Source organism: Delphinus delphis, chromosome 9 (genome assembly GCF_949987515.2).
Source record: "Delphinus delphis chromosome 9, mDelDel1.2, whole genome shotgun sequence".
Classification (NCBI taxonomy): Eukaryota; Metazoa; Chordata; class Mammalia; order Artiodactyla; family Delphinidae; genus Delphinus; species Delphinus delphis.
Genome location: NC_082691.1, coordinates 24,875,677 through 24,895,225, shown reverse-complemented (window position 1 = coordinate 24,895,225; position 19,549 = coordinate 24,875,677). Strand labels below are relative to the sequence as shown.

Here is a 19,549-nt window from a genome sequence, read left to right as displayed (position 1 = left end):
CAACTCATTCTTATTTTCTTAATCAAAAAATGGAGGAAAATAAATCAGAGCATCACAATAAGAACTAACTAAGGCGAGTTGTGTGCAACACTTGACAGGTACCTGATTATGAGGCAACAAAATGCTTCCCTTCCCATCGGGCCCCTGCCCCTTTTCTCCCTTCTCTGCTGCTTCCTGGAGATTACATATTTTCATCAGACCTACATTTGACCTATTTTTTGGTCCTGTCTCTGCATCTACTAGAATGTTGGCTTCATGGGAGGGGAGACAGTTTTATCTGTTTAGTGCACTGCTGAATCCCCAGAGCACAGAGCAGCCTCATAGCTGGTAATCAGTTGAATGAATGGACACACATATGATTATCACAACCACAATAATATTTTGAAAGGAGTGAGAATGACCAGAAATTAGAGGTTATTATATTGCTAGTTTGTAACACAAATAGGCAGGGCTTTGAGGTGAAGGGCATCTGCTATGGAAGTGAATGGACCTAAGTGGGATTTGGAATTCTTCCCTTCCTACAGTGTGTGACTTGTTGCTAACTACCTTACCTCTCTTAGTCATAGTGGAAATAGCTCCCTCTCAGCATTGTTGTAAAGATCGAGAGTGGTAATATGAAGGACTTAGCACAGACCCTGACATACAGTATTTGTTGAATAAATAATTGTTATGTGATCATTGGCAAATTTTTATGTTAGGAAATTCATTAAAGTAATATGGACAAGTAAAAAATATTGAAAATTATAGAGGGGTATAAAATGAGAAGTCTCGTTCACCCACCAGTTCTATTCCTCAGAAGTGACCAATGTCAGGTGTGTCCTCATACCCTCCATTAATTTAAGATTTTAAACTTATATACATATGTATATGGACTAGTACATACACTGAATCATACTTTCTGCGACTTGCCTCTTTTAATATCAGGTGCCTTCTAGTTCTCCGATCTTACAAAAATGATGCTAAAAATTCATGTCTGTATAGTTTTGTTTATGTGCTTGGGCACTAGTAAACAGAGAAAGTGAAATTTCTGGGTCAAAAATTCGTACTTATTTTTTTGGTAGGAAGAGTTTTATCTAATTTCTGTTCCTACATGTACACAGCAATGTGTGAAAATGCCTGTTTCCATACATCACACACACTGGTTTATACTGAAATTTAAATTTTTAACAAGTGCTTATTTTATTGGTAAATATTTAATTGAGTGAAGTTTTAACCTATTAAGTATATTGACATGTATATTTAAAAATATTTCTGAGAATATACTTGCTCATCTTTTTTTTTTCTAGTGGGTTTGTTTGTCCTTTCCTTATTAACTAATAATGAAATAGCCTCTCTTCTTACATTTGACACTTAAAAATTTTTTTGACTATGTTAAACTTTATTTTTATTGTATTTTTAAATTACTGAAAATTTCAATTTTTATGCCATTAACTTTCACTTTTAAATATTGTGTCATGCTTTGAAAGGTTTTCTCCAAGAATATAAAAAATAACAGAGAGACTTTCTTCTAGCATTTGTATGTTTTCAAAAAATCCTTTAGAACAGTATTTCTAAATAAACATTCATGGACTTTATCACTTGTGAAGTAAAAGAGGAAGAGTAAAGTACATTGAGTAATTGTAAATATTACAACATATGTGAGAAGCAGACAATGGATGCATAATAAGAGTTCTAGAAGAGGAATCACACAGCCCAAGTCCTGACCACAGCTCTTTTAATAATAATAGGTTTTGTGAACTGGGCAGCACACAGTCATCATATTCCTGATTTCCTTTCTTGTCAAAGAGAATAACTACAGAGCCTACCTACAGCCTCAAGCTGAAGATCATTATATGGTAGATTTAAATTTAAAATGTACAGGTGTATGCAGATTCTATATAGTAGACGAAAATGTTTCATTCATTTTTTTTTTGCAGTCTAACAAATGAAAAGAATTTTAGTGTCATATGCTTTGCAATTCTAGATTGTATGGGCAATCAAAACCTATAAATTATGATGATGATAAGGTAACAGAGTTAGCATGTACTGGGGGCTACTGTCTGCCAGTTGTTGAAATAAGTGTTTCACATAGGTTATCTCGTTGACCCACCACACCACCTTACTATGTTCTTTAGACAACTAGTTGAGGTCACACAGCTAACATGTGCCAAAACAAGGATTAAAACCCTGATAGACTGACTGAAGAGCCTATACTCTTTCCCGAAAGAAAAAAATATACATAAATGAGTTTTTGATCAATACCTAACTTTCCATATTCTTTTTAAGACATTTGTATAAACAGAATAACAATTTTAAATAATGCTATGTTAGAAAATTATATCTAAATTCAACAAACAAGGAATGACAATGAACATATTCTGTATGTGGCAAATAATAGAATTATTTTGAGATTAAATAAAACTCATTCTAAAGACCTGTAACACATACACTGTAAAGTACCTCAAAACATTAGTTACCACTGCAAAACGATAAGGTAAAATTCATCTTATCACTTTAATCCTTGGGATAACTAATCATGGAAATTTACACACACATATTTGTGCACATGCATAACACACATGCTTGTGTTTGTGTATATATATATACATAAACAAACATCTATTTTTTCAATCGGTGCCTTGTTCATTTACAGAAGTAGTAAACCAAAGGCAGGTTCTATCTGCTTTATATAGTGAGGAGGGGCTTCACATGCAGGAATAAATATACACATACATAGTTTAAAAAGAGAATATTAAATGCACAAGACATAACAGTATACAGCAATGCCAGTGAAAGTTTGAGAGATTAAAACTGAGGTTTTAATATCACTTTTAAAAGAAATTTTCAAGGACATCATTAAAGATAAAATGTAGAATATCAACGTCATTAAAGTTTAGACTTAAGCCATGTTGTCTAATTAACGAAAGCACAGGATGAAAGTAAACCTACTGCATCAAAGATATAAAATAAACTTACACATATGTTTCATAGAAGCCGTGGTAGGAACTGTGTATAAAAGACAGGTTAAATTGAGAGCGCCTCTGTATATGTGGGTAGTTCTCATGTGAGCAGGGCTAGATCAATATGTAAATGTCAAAGGCCTCCTAAAAATCTTGGCAGACCTAAGTTTTACTTGCCTTGTTTGCAAAGCTGACTCAACTCTCTAAGGAGAGGGGAAAAAATCATTTTTATGTTCTTATCTATATGCACGATATATGTGTATATACACACATATATATACACGCACTCACATATGCACATGTGTGCACGCACATGTATGTTTGTGTGTATGTGTGCCTCTTGTACTTCCCTTTGTTTATCTGCTTCAAAATTTTATATGTAACAGGAAATTTTTGTCATGACTGAGAAGTTAAGGTTCGGGTACTTTAGGGACCCACACAAATAATCTATTTGCATTTGGAGCTTGACTGCCGCCCGCTGAAGTTGAGGGTTGTCCTCATTTATTTCCATCCAAGCACTTTCTTAGGAGTAAAGAGGCTTCTTTTTTGAGCTAACATATGTCTTCTTTATCTTCCCTATATTGCACCCATTTATCTGGAGCTCTTGAACTATATAAAATATACATAATCCCTCCATCACTTAGCAGTCCTATTGAAAAGAAGTACTAAACATTTATTTATGTTGGCTTTCCCACATTGGAATTCTGTAAGTTACTACCCCATATATTTAATGGAAAAAACTGTGTTCCATTCTTATGTTTAGAAAATTGGATTAAAGGAATATTCGTGTCTTGGAACATATATCATGCTTATATGTTTAGTGACTCTCCAAGAGGGCTATTTAGTTTGCCATATTTCCCAAATATTTCCCCAGGGGACCAAATTTTCCCATATAGTATGTATTATTATATTCCAGAATTAGTGTTCTAAGGGATACCACTTAGTTAACATTACTACAGGATATCTCAATTCTCAAATACAAGGATCTTCAAGGTTTCCATATTATCAAACAGGTAGTATATAGGCTGTTGGTGGCTTCGAAGAGAACCTGAAAAACTTCCAGCTTTTGGGGGATCTTTTATTATTCAAAACTGGTTTTGTTTTCATGATAATATAACTTAACAAAATCTGCATGGCTTAACACAGCAACAGTTGATTTCTTTCTCATAACACATGCCTCACACTTGAGAGCTGGTGGGACTGTGCTCTACACGGTCACCCAGGAAGTCAAGGTGATGGGAGTCCACCATCTCATCTGCACGTGGTCAGGTGTAGCAGCAGTTGATAAGAACTTGAATGCTCTGCAGTGCTTCTGAGGAAGTATTCTGTGGCGCTTCCATCCAAGGACAGTCAGCCAGAATTTATTGCATAACTGCTCCTAATCGTAGGGGTCTGACAGATGCAGGGGAGTGGACAAAATATTTGGGGCTACCACTGTATCTCCCACAGCTAATAACACTCCTTAACTTCTTTTTATGAGCAAAATTGCCATGGTGTTAACCGATTGATGTCTCCTGAATGTCATGATAGAGTAATCTAAATATTGTACGATGGTGAATAGAGTTCGCCACAGAGGGACAATGTGTTGAATGTAAAGGAAGAATAATCATTAGTAAGATATCCCACATGTAAGAGCAAGAGAAGAATTTCAGAAAGTTACAGCAGGGAATTAAAGGAATGTTTAGCATTCACTTAAAAATGGTAGCTGTGTAGTCCAGGAATGTGTTATATGGTACAAAAAGTTAATAAAACAATGCAGTTACTACCATGATCAGATGATTAAGGTTAGCATGCCAGTGAAAGCCACAGAAGAGGGAGGGCAACTGTTTCAAATACTGAGCACTTTACATGTACCTCTTTCTGCCCTAGGTGCTTTATATTCCTGCACAGATTAAGGGTATTATAGTGATTTTTCTTAAACGACCAGGAAATAAATTGTGTGAAGCAAGCAACATAGCAATGTCCAGCAGTACTTTTGAAAAATGCACTTTGTATTCGTAAGTAATTATTCTTAAGTGAAAGGAATCCATGGTCATAAAACTTTGGGAAACAGTGTACAGTAAATTTTACCTCCTGGAATCTGAAAAATAATATATGTGTATAACTGAATCACTTTGCTATACACATGAAACTAACACAACATTATAAGTCAACCATAAGTCAATTAAAAAGAACTTAAAAAATTTTTTTTCCTCTTGGAGATTTACAGCACATTAATCACTCTGAAAATCCTCCCCAGAAGAAGTTAGTTTAATGTTATTAAACCCAAGTTTACCAAATTTTTTTATCATAGAGCTAAAAAGAGTAAAGAAAAATTAACCTATCACACACTGCTGGGCCTGGTGTAGAACTGAAAGAAGTAGTAGCCATGGGGCTTCTTGTTTTCCTACGTGTCTTGCTGGGTATGCCAAGAAGGAAAGGCGCTAACTGCTCGTTACATGAGCCTTTACCTGGGCTTATGTTTGCAGTGGTGAACCTGGAGGAATGATGTAATGTCTCACTCCTGCCCCCAAACCATAAGAGGCCTTGCTCACTGCTTGCTCTCAAAGTGGTGGATCCCTGAAACTCAGTCTTCCTGAGCTGCAGTACAATCTCACGATGTGCACAGCATCCCTTTGACCTTGTTGCATCTCCCCTGTGAGACTTGAGGTCCAGGGGAACTGACACGTGCTTTTTACTGAACTGTAATAAAGTCTTTTGCCAACATCCATGAACAATTTAGGCTAATTTATTAGCTTGTAAGTAGGGTAACTTCAAATCCAGGATGTAACAGTACAAAGTGGTAATAATAAACTTTCAGCTCTTTCCATAAATTGATTAATTTGAATAATCTTTCCAGGGCTACTAATTTTGACAGAGGAGAAGTATGAGTTACGAGATAATCAACTCACAGATGCTATGATCTACCAAAGTTACAAGGTCTTAATTAACATTTGAGTGCTTACTCTTTTATTCACTGTGGAAAGAACTTTATATGCATTAACTTGTTTAATCCTCTAAGCCACTGTATGATGGAGGTATCAGTACCTTCATTTTACAGATGAGGAAACTAAGACACAGAGGGCTTAATTATTTCATAAGGTCACACAGTAAGTTGTGGGCCTGGAATTCAAACCCCAGGCACCAGAACCAAATTTCTATCCATCACATTTAGAGAGAGGAGATATAGGAATTTTAAATTTATTCACAATAGAAACAAAGAACAATTGTCACAAAAAATAATAAAAACCCAATTAAAGAAGGATTTTTTTAAATATTAAAAACCTGAGTTTGCAAATGTCTACCCATAAAAAAAGCAAATCAAGATTTTATTGTCCAACAAGTGTAAAGAACACATGCGAAGAGAGCAAGTGAGTTTTGAGCTAGAAGGGAGGGCCTCACAAGTCAAGATACGGTTAATACTCCTTATTTAATCATTCAGATCGTATCAAGCAGAACAGCCCCATTCAGATGGTAACATGGGCCTCTAATCTCCAAAGTCCAGAGTTCATTGTTGGTGTGGCAAAGCAGTTCAGTCAGTTGAAGAATATCTATTTTGTGTAGCTCCAATTTTGCATAACATATACTTTACATAGCTGTGATAGCTTAGTATAATTGTAGTGTTATAGGAAACTCTCAGGTTAACCAAGCCACTCAAAATGATTACTCATGATACCAAGATTAAGCACCTTCAGCTACAGGGATCAACAAACTGTGGCACGTGGGCCAACTGTAGTCCACCCTCTGTTTTGTAAATTGATGTTCTTTGGAACACAGTCATACCCATTTGTTGGGTACCGTCTACGACTGCTTTGTGCTGCAACGACAGAGCTGAGTAGGGGCAACTGCTACAGAGGCCCTGTGAGCTGCAAAGCCTGCAATATTTCCTATCTGGTCCTTTACAGAAAAAGTTTGCTGATTTCTGTTTTAGTACCTTAAGCACATTTTCATCAGTGGTACATATCTTTGTTTTGTTTTTAATTTTTATTGGAGTATAGTTGATTTACCATGTTGTGTTAGTTTCAGGTGTACAGCATAGTGAATCAGTTATACACATACTACATATATCCACTCTTTTTTAGATTCTTTTCCCAAATAGGCCAGTACAGAGAATTGAGTAGAGTTCCCTGTGCTATACAGTAGGTCGTTATTAGTTATCTATTTTATATATAGTAGTGTTTATGTGTTAATCCCAACCTCCTAATTTATCTCTCCCCAACCCTCTTAACTCCTGGTAACCGTAAGTTTGTTTTCTTCATCTGTAACTCTATTTCTGTTTTGTAGATAAGTTCATTTGTACCCTTTTTTTTAGATTCCACATATTAGCAATATCATATGATATTTAAATACTTTATTCAGCATGTATATCAAAGTGAGTGAAACATGGAGCTTTAATGTTTCGAAGTGAACCCTACTATCAATATACTCTGAACTTTGAGTGTTTTTGTTTGTATTTCTACAATGTGACAGTGAATTAAACTAGTTGACCATAAATATTTATTCCATTTAACAGTGTTAGTGGTTAAAGCCAGACATCAAGTTGCCCATTTCATAGTTACCTTTAGGGATATTTTCCTTCCCCTAGGGATCCATGAATTTTCTCACTTAACTTTCTCATAATAGACCTTACTAAGTGTTCATGGCCTTTGGTCTACACAGATCTGGGCTGTTTAACTTTCTCAGTTTCAGTCTTTCTCCACCAAATGATTTCAGGTAACTACTATCAAATAGATGTTGAAAGAAACTTATTTGCCATCTGTGCCTTATACTGCATACACTATTTGTAACTTTTTGTTTATTTAGCAAGCCTGTTGAACATTTTCTTCACATTTTGCATGCTAAATTATTCCAAATAAACAGACACTTGTTTTTGATCCCAACGTAAGAACTATAGAGTTGTGTAGAAAATTACCTTGAGGCAATAGTGTCCTCCAAGTACACGTCCCGGCACTTTCCCAGAGGTCTTAGAACAAACAATCTCAGAGAACTTTAGATGCTCGAATTCTATAATTTTAAAATCAATTTAAAATACACAGTGAGAAGTTAGGAGAGAGAGGTGGGGTAGGTTTACAAATGTAGGACAGGTTGCAAGCAGGGTGAAAGCCTCACTGTACCTGAATCCTGAGGTACATGATTCAGGAGCAAGGGAGTCCAAAATACAGAAGGTGCTTGGTGTCAAATGCTACCCTTGTTGTATTGGAGAGACACAAGGACAAGTATAGCCCCAGCTCTAGACAATTAGTGACCTGATGGACAGCATAGTTTTTGTTTCTGTTTTTTACTTGCTACTGACAGGGGACAAATGGGATATCTTTATGCCTCCTATAAATGTAATGTCTTACACATTGACTGACTCATGTATATTTGGTATTTCCACCCTTCTGTTTTCAGCAAATGCTCTACTTTGTATCTAATGAGTCACACTAGCTTTTACACTTAGTTTCATCTGTCCTTGTTATTTGTTCTCTGATTAGCAGAGCTGAGTACACTTTTTAAAAAATTGTATAATTGACACACAGTCATCTCTCCATATCCAGGGGTTCCCCATCCACAGATTGAACCAAACTTGGAGTTTAGTCTGTGGTTGGTTGAATCTGGGAATGTGGATGGTCAACATGGAGGACCGATGGCCCTATGCCACTTTATATAAGGGACTTGAGCATCCCTGGATGTTGGTATCCGAGGAGGTCCTGGACCAATCCCCTGCAGATACCTAGGGATGACTGTATCACATTACCTTAGTTTCAGGTGTACAACATAATGATTCGATGTTTTTATACACTGTGCACTGATCACCACAATAAGTAGAGTGAACAACTATCACTGTAAATAGTTACAATTTATTTCTTGTTATAAAGACTCTTGAGATGTACTGTCTCAGCAGCTTTCAAATGTGCAATAGAGTGTTACTAACTAGAGTCATCATTGCTGTACAATACATGCCCAAGACTTACTTACTTTATAACTGGAGGTTTGTACTTTTTGATTCCCCTACTGACTTCACCTACCTCCACCCCTTGCCGCTGGCAACACCAATCTATTTTCTGTATTTATGACCTTGATTTTTCTTTTTTCTTTTGGATTCTGTGTATAAATGAGATCATACTGTGTTTGTATTTCTCTGTTTGACTTATTTCACTTAGCATAATGCCCTCAAGATTCGTTCATGTTGTCACAAATGGCAAGAATTCACTTTTCATGGTTGAATAATATTCCATTGTATGTCTGCTTGTCTATCTATCACAATTTCTCTATCCATCCATTTCTTAATCAACACTTAGGTTGTTTTGAGATCTTGGCTATTGTCAGTAATGCTGCAGCAATATGGGGAATGTATATATCTTTCAAAATTAGTGTTTTTGTTTTCTTCAAAAAATGCCCAGAAGTGTAATTGCTGGATCTTAAGGCATTTTTATTTTTAATTTTTTGAGGAACCTCCAGCTGTTTTTCCATGGTGGATGTTCCAATTTACATTTCCAACAACAGTGCACAATGGTTTCCTTTTCTCCATATCCTAGCCAAAACTTGTTATTTCTTGTCTTTTTGATAACAGCCATTCTAACAGGTGTGGTAAGATCTCAATGTGGTTTTGATTTGCATTTTCCTGATGATTAGTGATGTTGAGCATCTCTGAATGTACCTATTAGGCCATTTGTATCTCTTCTTTTGAAAAATATCTATTCAGATCTTCTGCCACTTTTGTAATAAGATTTTTTTTTCTTTTTTTTTTTTGCTATTCAATGTTATGAGTTTTTTATTCTTTACATATTTCACATATTAACCCATTATCACATATATGATTTGCAAATATTTTCTCTTATTCCATAATTTGCCTTTTTATTTTATTGGTTTCCTTTGCTGTGCAGAAACTTTTGAGTTTGATGTAGTTCTATTTGCTCATTTTTACTTTTGTTGTAAAATTTGAAAAATTATCACCAAGATTGATGTCAAAGAGTTTACTGCATATCTTTGCTTCCAAGAGTTTTATGGTTTCAGGCCTAACATTCAAGTCTTTAATGCATGTTGAGTTAATTTTTGTGTATGGACCAAGATAGTGGTCTAGTTTCATTCATTTGCATGTGGCTGTCCAGTTTTTGTAGCAACATTTGTTGTAGAGACTGTTCTTTCCTAATTGTATATTCTGAGCTACTTTCTTGTAAATTAATTGATCATATATGCATAGGTTTATTGCTGCACTCTCTTATTCTGTTCCATTAATATGTGTCTGTTTTACACTAATAACATCCTGTTTTGCTTTATATTACTTTGTAATATAGTTTGAAATCAGGGTGCATGATGCCTCCAGCTTTGCTCTTATTTCTCAAAATTGCTTTCGGTATTCAGGGTCTTTTATGGTTCAATAGAAATTTTAGGACGATTTGCTCTATTTCTGTGAAAAATACCATTGGAAGAATCTGTAATTTGCTTGGGGTAGTATGGACATTTTTACAATATTAATTCTTCCAACTCATGAGCATGGAAGTTCTTTTTTTGTGACGTCTTCAATTTATTTCATCAGTGTCTCATATTTTTCAGTGTACAGGTCTTTCACCTCCTTGGTTAAATTATTCCTAGGTATTTGGTTCATCTTGATGGAATTGCAAATAGGATTCTTTTCTTAATTTCTCTTTCTGAGAGTTCTTTATTAGCATGCAGAAACACAACATTTTTGTATTTTGATTTTGTATCATGCCACTTTACTGAATTTATTTATTAGTTCCAACAGCTTTTTTAATAAAAGTCTTTAGGGTTTTTATACATAATATCATGTCATCTACAAACAGTGACAGTTTTACTTCTTCATTTCCAACTTAGATATCTTTCATTTCTTTTTCTTTTATGACTGCTATGGCCAGTGCTTCCAATACTATGTTGAATAAAAGTGGAGAGAGTAGACACTCTTGATCTTGGAGGAAATGCATTCAGCTTTTCACCATTGAGTATGATGATAGCTGTGGGTTTGTCATAAATGGCCTTTATTATATTGAGATACATTCCCTCTAACTTTGTTGAGAGTTTTTATCATAAATGGATGTTGAATTTTAAAATACTTTTTCTGTATCTATTGAGATGATCACATGATTTTTTAATCTTTCATTTTGTTAATTTGCTGTCTAACATGGATTGATTTGCACATGTTGAACCATCCTTGTGTCCTTGGAATAAATTCCACTTGATCATGGTGTATGATCCTTTTAAAGTGTTGTTGAATTTCATTTGCTAATATTTTGTTGAGATTTTTGTGTCTATGTTCACCAGGGATATTGACCTGTAATTTTTTTTCCTGTGACTTCCTTGTCTACTGTTGGTATCATGGTTTTACAGGCCTCATAAAGTGAGTTTGAAGTGTTTCCTCCTCTTCTGTTTTTTGAAAGAGTTCGAGAAGCATTGGTTTCAATTCTCTTTGAATGTTTAGTGGAAAACAACAATGAAGTTGTCAGGTCCTGAACTTCTGTTTGGTGAGAGGTCTTAGATTACTAATTCAATCTCTTTACAAGTAATTGATTTATTCAGTTTTTCTGTTTCTTCATGATTCAGTCTTGGTAGGTTGTATGTTTCCAGGAATTTATCCTTTTCTTCTAGGTTGTCAAATTTGTTGATGTGTATTTGTCAATAGTAGTCTCTTATGAACCTTAAACCTTTGTACTTCTGTGGTATCAGTTCTAATGTTTTCTCTTTCTCTTGTGATTTTATTTATTTGAGTCCTCTTTTTTCTTGGTGCGTGTAGCTAGAAGTTTGTCAATTTTATTTCTCTTTTCAAAGAATCAGCGCTTAGTTTCGCTGATCTTTTCTACTGTCTTCTAGCCTCCATTTATTTCTGCTCTGTTTTTATTTCCTTCCTTCTGCTAACTTTAGACCTCATTTGTTTTTTCTTTTTCTAGTTCCTTGAAGTGTGAAGGTAGGTTGTTTGAGATTTTTCTTGTTTCTTGAGGTGGAATTTATCATTATGAACTCCCTCTTAAAACTGCTTTTGCTGCATCCAATAACTTTTGGTATTTTGTATTTCCATTCTCATTTGTCTCAAAATGTCTTTTGATTTCTCTTTTGTTTTACTTTCTGACCCATTGGCTATTCAGTAGCACAGTAGCATGTTGTGGAATTGGCACATATTTGTGAATTTTCCAGTTTTCTTCTTGAAATTGACCTCTAGATTCAGAGCATTGTGGTTGTAATAGTTGCTTGATATGATTTTAGTCTTTGTAAAGCTATTAAAACTTGTTATTTGGTTTAACATATAATCTATTCTGGAGATCCATGTGCACTTCAAACGAATGTGAATTCTGTTGCTTTGGGATGGAATGGTGTATATATATCTCTTAAGTCCATCTGGCCTAATTTATCATTTAAGGCCAAAGTTTCCCTATTGATTTTCTGTCTGGATGATATATCCATTGATATAACTGGGGCATTTAAGTCTTCTTGTAGTATTGTATTCCTATTTCTCCCTTTAGGTCTGTTAATATTTGCTTTATATATTTTGTGCTCCTGTGTTGGGTACATAAATATGTACAAATGTTACATCCTTTTATTAGATTGACTCTTACCATTTTGCAATGCTCTCCTCTTTCTCTTATTACAGTCTTTGTTTAAAGTCTTTTTGTCTGATGTAAGTATAGCTACCCCAGCTTTCTTTTGGTTTCCATTTCCATGAAATATAATTTTCTATCCCTTAACTTTCAGTGTGTATGCGTTCTTACATCTGAAATGAGTCTTTTGTTGGCAGCAGATAGATGCATCTTTAAAAAAAAGTCCATTCAGCCAATCTTTGTCTTTTGATTGGAGAATTTAATCCATTTACATTTAATGTAGTTATTGACATATATGTTCTTATTACCATTTTGTTAATTGTTATTTGTCTGTTTTATAGTTTCTCTCTGTTCCTTTCTTCTCTTCCTTTTTGGTTTCATAACATTTTTTGTGGTGTGCTTAGATTCCTTTCTCTCTATCTTTTGTGCATCTATTACAGGTTTCTGCTTTGTGGTTCTCATGAATCTTATATATAATAACATTATAACATGCACATAAAGGCTTACATATAACAGCGCATTTATAACAGTCTATTAGTTCATAACTACTTAAGTTTGAATACATTTTAAAGCTCTACATTTTTACTCTCCCACATGTTTTATGTTTTTGATGTCAAATTTACATGTTTTTATGTTGTAAATCCCTTAAGTAATTATTGTAGTTAGTTGTTTTTACTACATTTTTTTTTTTTTTTTTTTTGCAGTATGCGGGCCTCTCACTGTTGTGGCCTCTCCCATTGTGGACCACAGGCTCCGGACACGCAGGCTCAGTGGCCATGGCTCACGGGCCTAGCTGCTCCATGGCATGCGGGATCCTCCTGGACCGGGGCAGGAACCCATGTCCCCTGCATCGGCAGGCGGACTCTCAACCACTGCACCACCAGGTAAGCCCCTGTTTTTACTACTTTTGACTTTTAACCTTCATACTACCTTTAGTATATTTCGTTTTACCAGTGAGATTTATATTTTCATATTTTTTTTGTTACTGATTAGAACCCTTTTTTCATTTTATAAAAAAAACCCTTTAACATTTCTTGTAAGGCTGGTTTAGTGGTAATTTATTCTTTTAGCTTTTTTAGCATCTATTTTCTTTTTTTCTGATTTTTACTTATTTTTTTATTGAAGTATAGTTGATTTACAATGTTTCAGGTGTACAGCAAAGTGATTTAATTATACACACACACACATATATTATTTTTTCAGATGCTTTGCCATTATAGTTTATTACAAGATATTGAATATAGTTCCCTGTGCTATAAACTAGGACCTTGTTGTTTATTTTATATATAGTAGTGTGTATCTGTTAATCCCAAATTCCCAGTTATTCCTCCGCCCTTTCCCCTTTGGTAATCATAAATTTGTTTTCTATGTCTGTGAGTCTATTTCTCTTTTGTAAATAAGTTCATTTGTATCTTTTTTTTAGATTCCCCATATAAGTAATATTGTATGACATTTGTTTTTGTCTGACTTACTTCTCTTAGTATGATAATCTCTAGGTCCATCCATTTTCCTTCAAATAGAATTATTTCATTCTTTTTGTATGGCTGAGTAATACTCCATTATAAATATATATATATATATTTCTGTAACATCTTACAGAAAAATCAAAATGAACTTTTTGGCCAACACAATACATATATATATACACACACACCACATCTTCTTTATCCATTCATCTGGCAATGGACATTTAGGTTGCTTCCATGCCTTGGCTATAGTAAATAGTACTGCTATGAACACTGGGGTGCATATATCTTTTCTAATTAGAGTTTTCATCTTTTCTTGATATATGTCCAAGAGTGGGAATGGTAACTCTAGTTTTAGTTTTAAAAGCAACCTCCAGACAGCTTTTCCATAGTGGCTGCACCAATTTACATTCCTACCAACAGTGTAGGATGGTTCCCTTTTCTCCACACCCTCTCCAATATTTCTTATTTGTAGACTTTTTGATGATGGCCATTCTACCTGGTGTGAGGTGGTGCCTCATTGTAGTTTTGATTTGCATTTCTCCAATAATTAATGATGTTTAACATCTTTTCATGTGGCTGTTGGTCATCTGTATGTCTTCTTTGGAGGAATGTCTATTTAGATCTCCCGCCCATTTTTAATTGGGTTATTTGTCTTTTAGATGTTAAACTGTATAAGTTATTTGTATAATTTGGAAATTAAGAGCTTGTCGGTTGCATCATTTGCATATTTTCTCCCAGTTCCTAGGTTTTTTCTTTTTATTTATGGTTTCTTTTGCTGTGCAAAAGCTTTTAAGTTTAATTAGGTCCCATTTGTTTATTTTTGCTTTTGTTTCCACTACTCTAGGAGACAGATCCAAAAACATATTGCTGCAATTTATGTGAAAGCATGTTGTGCCTATGTCTTCCTCTAGGCGCTTTATATTTTCCAGTCTTACATTTAGGTCTTTAATCCATTTTGAGTTTATTTTTGTATATGGTGTTAGAGAATGATGTAATTTCATTCTTTTACATGTAGCTGTTCAGTTTTCCTAGCACCACTTATTGAAGAGACTGTCTTTTCTCCATTGCATATTCTTGCCTCTGTTGTTGTAGATTATTTGACCATTTGGGGGTGGGTTTATTTCTGGGCTTCCTATCCTGTTCCGTTGAGCTATGTGTCTGTTTTTGTGCCAGCACTATACTCTTTTGATTACTGTAGCTTCATATTACAGTGTAAAGTCAGGGCATGTGATTCCCCAGCTCCATTCTTCTTAAGATTGTTTTGACTATTTGGGGTCTTTGGTTTTACCATACAAATTTCAAAATTTTTGTTCCACTTCTGTGAAAAAGGCCACTGGTAATTTGATAGGGATTGCAATGAACCTGTAGATTGCCTTGGGTAGTATGATCATTTTAACAATACTGATTCTTCCAATCAAAAAACATGATATATCTTTGCATCTGTTTGTGTGGTATTCAGTTTCTTTCATCAGTGTTTATGTTTTCTGAGTGCAGCTCTTTTGCCTCATTATGAAGTTTTATTCGTAGGTAGGTCACTCTTTTTGATGTGATGGTAAATGGGATTGTTTCTTTAATTTTTCTTCCTGATATTTCATTGTTAGTGTACAGAAATGCAACAGATTCCTATACATTAATTTTTATCCTGAAACTTTACTGAATTCATTGATGAGCTCTAGTAGTTTTCCAGTTGCATCGTTAGGATTTTCAATGATGACTTTTCCAGGTAGAACATTCTTGGTTGAAAGTATTTTGTTTTCATTTCTGTTTTTGTTTTTTTCCAGCATTTTGAATGTATCATGCCTCCCCCTTCAGGCCTGCAAAATTTCTGCTGCAAATTCTGCTGGTAGTCATATGGAGTTTCTTCGTATAGACCAAGTTATTTCTCTCTTGCTGCTTTTAAGATTCTGTCCTCTTTTACTTTTGATTTTTTAATTATAATATCTCTTGATGTGGAAATCTTTGGGTTCGTCTTATTTTGCACTCTCCGTACTCCTGGAGCTGGATGTCTGTGTGCTTCCCCAAGTTAGGGAAGTTTTCAGCCATTATTCCTTTGAATAAGTTCTCTTTTCCTTCCTTTCTCTCTTCTCCTTCTAGGACCACTGTAATGAGAATGTTACTCCACTTGATGTTGTCTCATAATTCCGTTAAATTATCTTCACTTTTTCTCATTCTTTTTGATGTTCTGGTTGGGTGAGTTCTACTGCCTTGTCTTTGAGTTCATTGACTTTTTCTTTTGCTTCATCTGCTCTGATGTTAAACCCCTCTTAGTGTATTTTTCAGTCCAATTATTGTATTCTTCAGCTCTGTGACTTTTTTTCTACAAAGTATTTAATTTATTTTTTGGGAAGGGGCCTTCATTTTATTTTATTTTATTTATTTATTTTTAACACCTTTATTGGGGTATAATTGCTTTACAATGGTGTGTTAGTTTCTGCTTTATAACAAAGTTAATCAGCTAAACATATATCCCCATATCTCCACCCTCTTGTGTCTCCCTCCCCCCCTCCCTATCCCACCCCTCTACATGGTCACAAAGCACCGAGCTGATCTCCCTGTGCTATGCAGCTGCTTCCCACTAGCTATCTATTTTACATTTGGTAGTATATATAAGTCCATGCCAATCTCTCACTTTGTCCCAGCTTACCCTTCCCAGTCCCCGTGTCCTCAAGTGCATTCTCTGCATCTGCATCTTTATTCCTGTCCTGCCCCTAGGTTCTTCATAACCAACTTTTTTCTTTAGATTCCGTAAATATATATGTGTTAGCATATGGTATTTGTTTTCTTCTTTCTGACTTACTTCACTCTTTATGACAGACTCTGGGTCCATCCACCTCACTACAAATAACTCAATTTTGTTTCTATTTATGGCTGAGTAATATTCCATTATATATATGTGCCACATCTTCTTTATCCATTCATCTGTAGATGGACACTTAGGTTGCTTCCATGTCCCGGCTATTGTTAGTAGTGCTGAAATGAACATTATGGTACATGACTCTTTTTAAATTACGGTTTTCTCAGGGTATATGCCCAGTAGTGGGATTGCTGGGTCATGTGGTAGTTCTATTTTTAGTTTTTTAAGGAGCCTCCATACTGTTCTCCATAGTGGCTGTATCAATTTACATTCCCACGAACACTGCAAGAGGGTTCCCTTGTCTCCACACCCTCTCCAGCATTTATTGTTTCTAGATTTTTTGATGATGGCCATTCTGACTGGTGTGAGGTGATACATCATTGTAGTTTTGATTTGCATTTCTCTAACGATTAGTGATGTTGAGCGTCCTTTCATGTGTTTGTTGGCAATCTGTATATCTTCTTTGAAGAAATGTCTATTTAGGTCTTCTGCCCATTTTTGGATTGGGTTGTTTGTTTCTTTAATATTGAGCTGCATGAGCTGCTTGTAAATTTTGGAGATTAATCCTTTGTCAGTTGCTTCATTTGCAAATATTTTCTCCCATTCTGAGGGTTGTCTTTTGGTCTTGTTTATGGTTTCCTTTGTTGTGCAAAAAGTTTCATTAGGTCTCATTTGTTTATTTTTGTTTTTATTTCCATTTTTCTAGGTGGTGGGTCCAAAAGGATCTTGCTGTGATTGATGACATAGCGTGTTCGGCCTATGTTTTCCTCTAACAGTTTTACAGTGTCTGGTCTTACATTTAGGTCTTTAATCCATTTTGAGGTTTTTTTTGTGTATGGTGTTAGGGAGTGTTCTAATTTAATTCTTTTACATGTAGCTGTCCAGTTTTCCCAGCATCAATTATTGAAGAGACTGTCTTTTCTCCATTGTATATTCTTGCCTCCTTTATCAAAAATAAGGTGACCATATATACCCGGGTTTGTCTCTGGGCTTTCTGTCCTGTTCCATTGATCTATATTTCTGTTTTTGTGCCAGTACCGTACTGTCTTGATTACTGTAGCTTTGTAGCATAGTCTGAAGTCCAGTGATTCTTTAAGTGGAGTTGTAGACGGGCCAGAAAAGGCAGATGAAGAGAGAGCAGCCACCGTGTCTCTAATACATAGAACTTCAACCAGAAACACTGAAGTAAGAGGTGGAACACACCTGCAACAAATTCCAGCTCCAAAGATAATTATTGTGTAGCTCAGACATTGATAATGGGTTAAGATTGACAGATTATTGCATATGTAAAAATCTAATGTATAGCTAGGTTTTTTTTTCCTGAAATGATACCCCCTTTACCTCTTTCTGAGAACTAAAAGCTTTATAGATTGTTCTCTTTCTTCATGTACTTGTCAGCAACAATAAGCCTCAACCCATTTTAAGATGCTGTAGACTCTAATTTATGTTAACCCGTTTGTAGATGCTATACATTTTCAAACTTAAGTTTTGAACACCAATAGTTTTGTGGTGATTAAACAATTTTGAATGAATATATGCCTGTCTAAAATATGGGGTAGTTTTTCTACAAAACAAATTCATCCTTGTGTACAATTACACTTTCTCTGGGGCAATCAGCAGGTCAACGTTTAATGCATTCCCAAAAAGTGCTCCACTCCCACCTCAGCATGTGCACATGGGCACACACACACATATCCAAACCCATTTTTCACATAAATAAATCTATCTCCCATTTTTTTAAAGCAAGTATTATACTTTCTACTGGGCAGTTTTAATGTGTTTCACTTATCTCTGTGTATGGATATTTTTCCTCTGCATAATTTATAGAATTCAGGGAAAATACGGTGAGGAATGATAATGATTAGAATATACATGTATTTAGTTGAACGGTACTAAAGACATATAAGTCAAAACTTTTTTACTGATACCCAAATACTATGGAGGTGCATTCCTTTATGAAGAGTTAAAATCTGAGTCACTGACTGGTTATGCAATTCTACCATGAGGTGGATATGTAATTTCTCAACCAATTCTTTTGAACAGTTTCTACTTTACATCGTTCAGCCCTACTTAGTTTAAGATTTAAAGAAGTATCCTTTATATTCCTCCTTGATCAACATGTCCACAAATACCCTAATGCAGCAAGAGTAGTCTCAAGTATCAGAAGAGGATGTTTAGGATCTCATCTGTCTATATCTTAGGGGGATACTTTTTTCTGTTGCCAATAAATGAGAGGACATTATTACATCAGTATGTTTTGAGTAGCTTCAGATTTTCAAAAGATCCTTGGTTTGGGGTTTTCAGTATTTACCCTGGCAGCTAACATGAGGAGATTAATTATTCTTGATTTTAGTATCTCAACAAACGAATTACTAATAATTTATCCTAGAAACCTCTGTGTATAAAACACAAACAGAATGTGGTCCACCTTTCCTTTCTATGGGGAGCCTTTTTAGGGGGCCTAGTGCTCTCTGCCATAAGTGAACCCCTGCTAACGAAAGGGGTTACGTAACAATATATCTTCTAATAAAAAGGAAAGATCCTTCATAGTCTAGACTTTAAGTACTACAACTCTAAAGCATGACCAAGTATCTTTTTATTTCCTTTTCCCCCAACTAGCTCAAAAAATTACCTAAGGAAAAAATAGTCAAGGTTGAATTTAGAAATGTTTCAGAAGGAAATGTAGATGCATAAAGAATTAAAAATTCAGATAGAATGCATCAGTCAGAAAACTAGAGTAAATATTTTGTGACACAACAGGAACTAGGCAAAGCACAGGAA

At 35.0% G+C, this 19,549-nt stretch overlaps 1 protein-coding gene across 2 annotated transcripts in view; it reads right to left on the bottom strand.

Annotated features, from left to right (window-relative positions):
* LOC132430956 (platelet glycoprotein 4-like) overlaps positions 1-3,042 on the bottom strand; it is a 56,366-nt gene extending 53,324 nt beyond the window's left edge. For both annotated transcript variants that reach the window (XM_060020331.1, XM_060020332.1), the window contains exon 1: positions 2,956-3,042. The gene's annotated coding sequence lies outside the window, so the exon portion shown is untranslated. The remainder of the gene's footprint in view (positions 1-2,955) is intronic.
* Positions 3,043-19,549: the final 16,507 nt, after the last annotated feature.